Source organism: Alosa alosa, chromosome 12 (assembly GCF_017589495.1).
Source record: "Alosa alosa isolate M-15738 ecotype Scorff River chromosome 12, AALO_Geno_1.1, whole genome shotgun sequence".
Lineage (NCBI taxonomy): Eukaryota > Metazoa > Chordata > Actinopteri > Clupeiformes > Clupeidae > Alosa > Alosa alosa.
The window spans coordinates 29,848,281-29,856,355 of NC_063200.1; the positions used below are offsets into that span (position 1 = coordinate 29,848,281).

Below are 8,075 nucleotides of genomic sequence, written 5' to 3' on the forward strand. Positions count from 1 at the left end.
TCTCTCACCACATTTTCATCACCCTTTCCCTCTCCTTATGGCAAAAAGAGCAAGGGTGGCATCAAACTGCACTATGATGGCAACAGGAATGCTCACACCAGAAACCCACCAAGCTCTCTGCCAAGGGCAATTTATCTTCATACATGTATGTATGAATTACTGGTGCCATTTATGTGGTGTGTGTGTGTTTTTTGTTTGTATACTGTATGTGTTTCACTTGCGCATTTGTGTGTGGGCACAGCTGGGAACTGAGGCTAGCTAAAGTGGAAGGAGAACAGGCTTCCTCTGCATCCCCAAACCAACAGAAAATCATTCTACCCACACCTCTCAAAACCATTCCAACCTTTCCATTTCAACCTGACGAACAGAGACAATAAGCTTCTTCATACACTTATGATGAAAACACTGCAAATATTTCATTTATGCATGCATTTCCCCTCACACTGGTGAAAGTCATTAAAAATTCCTGATGGGAGCAAGTGTGCGGACATTCCACCCTTTTTCCAGTTGATAGCCTAGCACTTTTTGTCCAGCACCTGTCTGTCTTGGATGTGCGCACCAACAAACAACTTTGCATTTCCCCTGCAATCACATTTTTTGTGGAGAAAAGATGTATTTTTGTGTGTAAATGTAAATGTCTTGTACTGTAAAAAACTAAAAAATCTGATTTTGAGATGATGATCTACCTCTGGCTGTGGCATTTGTTACTGCACACAATATGTACAATCTGTACACTTGTGAAGGCAAAACAAAGTATGTGTTACTATGAGCCAAAGAGTCTAGTCGTGGGGAGTCTTCGAGTAAAAAACACCAAAAAAAGCTTCTACGATTATAGTAACTCTCTGGGATATCTAAGAAGCAGTAGAATGAGAGCTCAGTGACCCTGCGAGTTTGAGAGTTCTCTCATGTCTCTGTGCCAGTGGGAGTTTATGAGACAGGGCAAATGGATGCAGCCCAGCATACACACCACGGAGAAATGCAGGGGGAGGGGACTCACATAGTTGCTATAGAAACACCCTTCCAGGTAGAAAGGGAACAGTGCTTTACAGAGCATGCTACAGGTCCCACAGGTTTCTCTCTCTCTCTCTCTCTCTCTCTCTCTCTCTCTCTCTCTCTCTCTCTCTCTCGCTCCCTCTCTCTCTCTAAACAAGCTCTACAGAAATATATGACACTTAGAGAGCACCTACTGTAAATAAGCCCACCAGTCACAGAGATAGCCTTTATGTCTGTGGCGCCACTTCCTTGTTTATGACAGACATATCACAATCAAATAATGCCAGGCTTGCAGTACTGAATATTGAATATGCCAATCTTTTCAGACAAGGATCAACCATTAGAAACAGTACAGTCTTAAATCAGCAATGTCTTCAAGGCATATGTAATCCATATATGTATATGTTGCTGCACAGTCACCTGGTGAGTGTTGCTTAACATTCTGATGGTATATGTTTTCTTTTCTTTTTCAAGAATGCATATGCATGATTGCAATCAGACTAAACTTAGAGATAGAAATAGGCAGAGGAAGAGAGAGAGATAGAGAGAGAGAGAGAGAGAGAGAGAGAGAGAGAGAGAGAGAGAAAGAGAGAGAGAAATGGGGGTTGAGTGAGATTTGCTTTCATCTCGTCAGGTATACTGGATTCAGCCATGGCTGTCAGTTCATAGACCATTTCACTGCTGATCTCAGGAGAAATACCGCAGTGCATTCTGGGACTGAGCATAGGGCTAGGCTCCCAAAGCCCCTCCCCTCATGCACACACACACACACGCCTCTCAGCAGAATTCAGCTCCTCCAGTGGCGAAAGGAAAGCTAACAGGTTAAAAAGCAAAACCACAAGAACAGAAGAGGAGGAGAAAAAAGACAACACAGAAAGAGAGAAAGAAGGAACAGCTGGAGTGTCGAGGCATGGTGTAGAAGGTGGGGTTAGGGTGGGTGAGAAATAGAGGAGAGAAAATGGTCAGAGGAGAGGAGGAGACGAGAGAAGAGGTGAGAGGAGAGGAGGAGACAAGAGAGGAGGAGAGAGGAGAGGAGGAGGAGAGTGGAGGAGGAGGAGGAGAGCAGAGAGGAGGAGGAGAGGAATGGAACTGCTCTCAGGGGGTCTTACTTCTGCTGCAGATGCTGTCTGAAACCCCACACCCCGAAACACCGAGCGAGAGAGAGAGACAGAGAAAGAGAGAGAGAGAGAGGAAGAGGAGAGAAAGAACTGAAGATGAGAGAAAGTGAAAAAGAGGAGAGAATAAAAGAGAAGAAAGAGAGGGAGAAAGGTAGCTAGAGAGGGACAGGGAGAAAGGTAGCTAGAGAGGGACAGGGAGAGAGATAAAATGAGAGAGAGAGAGAGAGGCTGCATTGTGAAAATGCTCTGCTGCAGAGTGGGAGATTCAACTTCAAAACCAGCCCCTCCTTCACAGCTTCCTTTTGTCTCGTGAAATTCAGTCTGCTTCTCCCCTTTCTCTGTCTGCATCTCCCATTAGCCTACACACATAAGACCAGAACACACCCACAGGCACACACACACACACACACACACACACACACACACATGCACACACACCCTCGCACTGACTCCATAGAGACATGACAGGTTGTTTGGGAGACATCATTCTCCAGGTCTCTCGGACTCATATAAAATATGTATGGAGTGTGCTGCCAATATTGCAGTGGTGCAGTTGTCAATGCAGTGATTGATTTAAGCCGCTCTCTGCTGGGCTTGCCTCGCCTCGCCTAGCTTTGCCTTGCTTTGGCACCCCTCCCTTCCTCTCCAGACCACTCCACTTCTCTACTCGAGCAGAACAACCAAAGCATAGGGAGAGGGAGGGAAGGAGGGATGGAGAGAGACAGGGTGAGGGACAGGGAAAGAGAGGAAGAGAGTAAGGGTTGTTATGAAGAGGAAATGTACTGACAGTGACTGTAGTTTTCTTTTTTGCCGTCTGTACTTTTTTCATATCCAATAGCAAAGCAAAAGTCCAGAGATTGCGGTGGCAATAGTCTCTTTCCCTATATACCTGTATCTCTTGTATGACGTTTGATAAGAAGTAGAGATGGGCCTCTTCTATCAGGCAGAGGGACAATGGGTATTACTGTACGCTGCCAAAGGGTTAGTGTAGCACTTATGCCATACATCAGAAAAGCCCCCACACATCCACCCCCTGCTCTAAACATACATCAGGATAAAACCGAGCCAGTCTGAGTCAGATACCACCACATGTCCTCATTAGACTGCGATCCAGAGGAGCAGAGCAGACTCAGGCACTATCCGTAGATATGCAGTGCAATAAAGTGTGCCCTTATTTCATTGAATTGAAGACAGTAGTCATATGCTCATAATGCAGGCCTGTCAGCCTAAGCAGAAATGATTATATTTTAGACAGTCATGTCTGAAGACTTGGGTTATAGCCTATATGGGCAACACAATCAGTGGAAGATGTATTGTTGCTTATACAGATGTACAGAATTAAATCTTAATATAGCCGAGGTCTAAGGACAACAGTCCAAGAATGTGATCAGTCTCATTGATATGAGTGTATAGGCTACGAAATAGAACAGGATGATATGATTGTACATATTGTGTGCAGTAACAACCAGCCCTGGTTGAAGCTGGCCCAGAAAGATACATGCATCAGCCATGACACTTGTGGAGCAGTCTCAGCATGGAGCACACAGGTGCAGCTGCTCAAGGAAACTGCTGTCTCATGGCTTATAGTCTGTGGCCTGCTCCCCTTTTTAAACTACTCTGGCTTCTGTGAAGATGAACATCCTATCCATGTCACCAAAATGTTTTCACTAAAACCTCTAAGAAAGCCTTATACTATGTCGAACTGCTATTAGATTCAGATAAGAGGTTGCGCTAACCACACCCTAATATCACAAATGCTAGGCTGATACATAGCAGATCTATAATGCAAATACTTGATCAGAAGTATTTGTCTTTAAAACGTCTAATACTGCACACAGAGTAAAGGTTGGATCAACAGGCACTGTTCCCACGGAAAGCAAACTGAAGTGTTAGCCCAAACAAGATGTAGGGCGCAAGATTCTGCTGTTTACAAACTGCTAACACTCTGTTTCATGGCACACACGGCGCTATCAAAAATAGCATGCCTCACGGCGCAACAGTGATGCACGTTCCTGTCTGCTCTCCCGAGGTGAGTCAGCTACTGGAAGAGAGCCACACTACTGACGGAACGTCCTGTGCAAATTAGGAAAAGACTCAAGTCAAATAGCTACAACTGTTACGTCCAATGACACCAATCACACCAATAACTGATTCCTGGGATTTGTAGTTTTTTAGGGTTGTTGTAGGAGTTTTTTTTAGTTTTTTTTTTTAAAATGTGATAGAGCTAGAGAGTGCCAGTTCACACCCAGGCTGAGGTGGGAACTCTGCCCAGGAGCAAGGAGGGGAGAGAAAGAGAGAGAGAGGGAGAGAGAGAAAGAGAGAGAGGAAGTGTTCGACACAGGAGTCAGGGCTGAGGAGGAGGGGTGGGGGGTGTCAGGGTGGAGGAGGGGAGAAGCCAGCGGGAGGTGGAGGAAGATGGGGGTATTGATCCCTCTCTGGAGAGCAAGTGTCAGCGTGTCACTCACCCAGGAGTGGGCTTTCCCTTCAGAGCCATGGCAACGCTCCAGCTGATGCACGCGGCCACTGATGCTACTGCTACTGCTCCCGCTGCTCAGGTTGCACACACCAAAAACCTCACCCACAGTCTCAGACACACGGCCATCGCCAGAGCAACAAACCAAGTGACCCTCCCTCCGTCCCTCCCTGCCTGAAATGAGAGGACAGCTGGCTCTCTCTCACACACTCAAGACCTTCAGAACAGTGATCAACCAATGACTTCTTTTTCTTGCAGAAATAAAAGATCAATACAATGTAATAAATACCAATTCATTTACACATTGGACATGATGCTACAACAATAAGCACCCTGCCTAAACACAAAATGCATTACTGGAAGAGACAGAGAGAGAGAGAGAGAGAGAGAGAGAGAGAGAGAGAGAGAAAGAGCTACAGCTTTACACATATTTCTGTGCACAACAACACTGAAAGACAGAGGCAATGAGGCTGCAGGAGCACTGCACAGCTACAGATAACGCCAGCCAGACAGACAAACAGCACGAGACACTGCAGGAGAAACCGCCAGCGAGCAGCAACATTACCGGCTTGGGCGCTTAGCTCCGCTGCATGCTGATTGAGGATGGGAGTAATTCCTCTCCTCTCCCCTCTGCTCTGTCCCTCCTCTCCTCCTTCCTCTCGGCTCCCCTGGGTGTGTAAATGTCAAGCGGCTACGGCAGCGTCATTCACTGGGCCTGCGTATCTTTCTCTCTCTCTCTCTCTCTCTCTCTCTCTCTCTCTCTCTCTCTCTCGCTCTCCTTTGCTCTCTCTCTCTCTTACTTGCACACACTCCCTCCTCACACTCTCACTCTTTCTCTCTCTCTCTCTCTCTCTCTCTCTCTCTCTCTCTCTCTCTCTCTCTCTCTCTCTCTCTCTCAAGCGTGCTGCACGATGCAGAATCCGCGACGCAAAGGAGAGCTCCCCCCAACCACATGCTACAGCTCAGCCCTCATCCACATACTGATGCCCAAGAGAGCCGAATCAGAGAGAAGGAGAGAGAGAAGAGAGAAGGAGAGAGAAAGAGAGAGAGAGAGAGAGAGAGAGGGGGAGAGCATTCTAAAGGGGTGGGGTCTCTTTTTATCCTGACCCCTCCCTCCCCAGCCCACCCCATTTGCAGATGTGAGGCCGGTGCTGGAGAGAGGAAAGCGGCTAATTAGGCAAAGAGGTTGATTAATGTCTCTCTCTCTCTCTCTCTCTCATGCTCTCTCTGGCAGTCTCTCTCTCTCTCTTTCACTCCACAGGAGACATGGCATTAAATCAGAAAATTTGCCACACACATGCACCCTCTTTGCCCCCCATCTCTCTGTCCTCGTTCCTCTCGCCAGAGAATCACCGCACAGCACAGCAAACATACCCTCTCAGCACATCGGCATAGAAACACACACACACACCTACACACAAACAGTGTGTTACCAGGCGTACATATGCGACTCAGGCAGCCCATGGGGGGGGGGTGGCAGTAGCGCACCAATCCTGCTGCCTGACCCAGTACACTCCTCACCCAGCATAAAACATACATTAGGCACCAGAGCTGCAGTCCTCAAGCTTTCGCCATCATGCCAGAAGAGAAACACTTTCTATGGGAATACAAACCGGGCTCTTCCTGCTACACTGCATTCGCCTGTCCTGCAAACACTGCATTATCCACAACATTATCTATGCAAGAAATGGACTACGTAGCCAAGAAGAAATGGATTATGTAGCCATTGCACACAGAGCACCACTGTGTGTTGACTTGATTTGAGCGCCTCTGTTGATCGCATTGCTTTGGGGTAAAAGGGTAAAAGAGTGCACGCATGGCATGTGTGTCCGTGTGTATATGTGTGTGTGCATGTGTGTGTGCATGTGCGTGTGCGTTCAAGTGTGTTTGTTCATGTGTGTGGAGGGGCTTGCACTGTGCTGGATGGGAGGGTAAGGAATTATGCAGAGTGACTAAGAAGCGTAGGTTTTCAACTCCAGGGTATAATTATCCAATAAGGCAAAGGCAATATTTTACCACGAAGCAGAATGACTTCCCTTCGATAGCAGCCCCACAGTACAAGGGCCTCTCCCTAACTCACTACACAGATAGATTTCACTGAAAGGTTAACTAGTCACCTAATTATTGGAATTGCTGTGGACATGACAATCACATTATACAATGTGTACAACCCTAGGGCACAACGTGTCATTCAAATAAATTATTCATCTGAAATGTACAGGAGTCAGCATTCAATTAGATTATCTTTTGAGAGCAATATTTCACTTTAAGAAACCATCTGTTTACCATCAGTAAAAGAGATATTTTTGTGTTATACAAGATCCTAAAAAAGGGGTTCGAATCGCCCTTGAGGAAATTGTATTTACATATGAATTTTAAAATGGAACAATAGGTCTGAGAGAGGAATTGGTGATATCGAACAAAAACAAATTTCCTTTTTCAAAAATTTGCTAATTTTTGGACATTCAAATATTGGTTTTGCCTTAATCTCTGCCCTATGCTGTATAATATGAAAACCTTTAGGATGTGGGTTTTCTCTTTGCCTTATCCCGAGGTGTATGTGCACAGCTCCTTTTATCTATGGAACAATTATTCCTGTCTTTGATCTGACGTGTGGACTAGCCCCTGTACCACACAGCAGGATACCCTTAACCATGGGATGATTGAGAGGATCCCGCAATATGGTAGAGGTAAGTCAGCTGTGAAAAGCCACAGAGGAATGAATTCCCACAGCTTCAAAACTTGCTTGTGAAATGTTATGCGCTAATAATAAAAGTGACTGAGTAGAGTGATTGTCATCCCTGAAACTGAATGAAGTCAATGAACGACCATGACATCATTAAATGATTCCAAACCATTGGAGTACAATAAAATCTAAACTAGACACACTGTGGCTCGGTTGATTTGTTCAAAGCTTAAAGGAGCTCATGGAAAATTAATGTTAAAATTTCCTGTCTCAATAAAAAGTCAACATGCAAAGACTTCAAACACTTCTGGGAGAGGCCTTATCATGGTCAGACGTGCAAGAACTAATCCCTTTTTATACAACAGTTAGGTCCAGTCAAACTATGTATTCATTTCTAATTGGACGAGAGGCATTCTAGAGGGGGGATATCCCAGGATATCCTCACTTGGACTCTTCACTGCTTGTACAGTAATCCCCCGACATGAACATTCCATTAATTCAAAACATGAGAGCAGCTATTTCATAACATCATATTTGACATTTATTGAGTGAGAAAATGGAGTAATTGGAGTAGGGTGAATATTGAATTTAGCATGTGACAAGCAAGTAAGTAGACTACAGTATACATGTTACTGTATGCACACTCTCATTGAACTTGGCTCTGGAATGGAACTGTGTTGCTTGGCAACAGAAGACGCCAAGACTAAGATTGCAACTATCATTTTGGGTGGAAGAATAACAAACAAAAAATCTAAATAAACGATAGAAAACACAATTTGATAGTATACTCAGCCTCATGCCGACA

At 45.3% G+C, this 8,075-nt stretch overlaps 1 protein-coding gene across 7 annotated transcripts in view; it reads right to left on the minus strand.

The window, feature by feature from the left end:
- Positions 1-8,075, minus strand: part of rimbp2a (RIMS binding protein 2a) — a 67,388-nt gene that overhangs the window by 45,066 nt on the left and 14,247 nt on the right. The window lies entirely within an intron of this gene.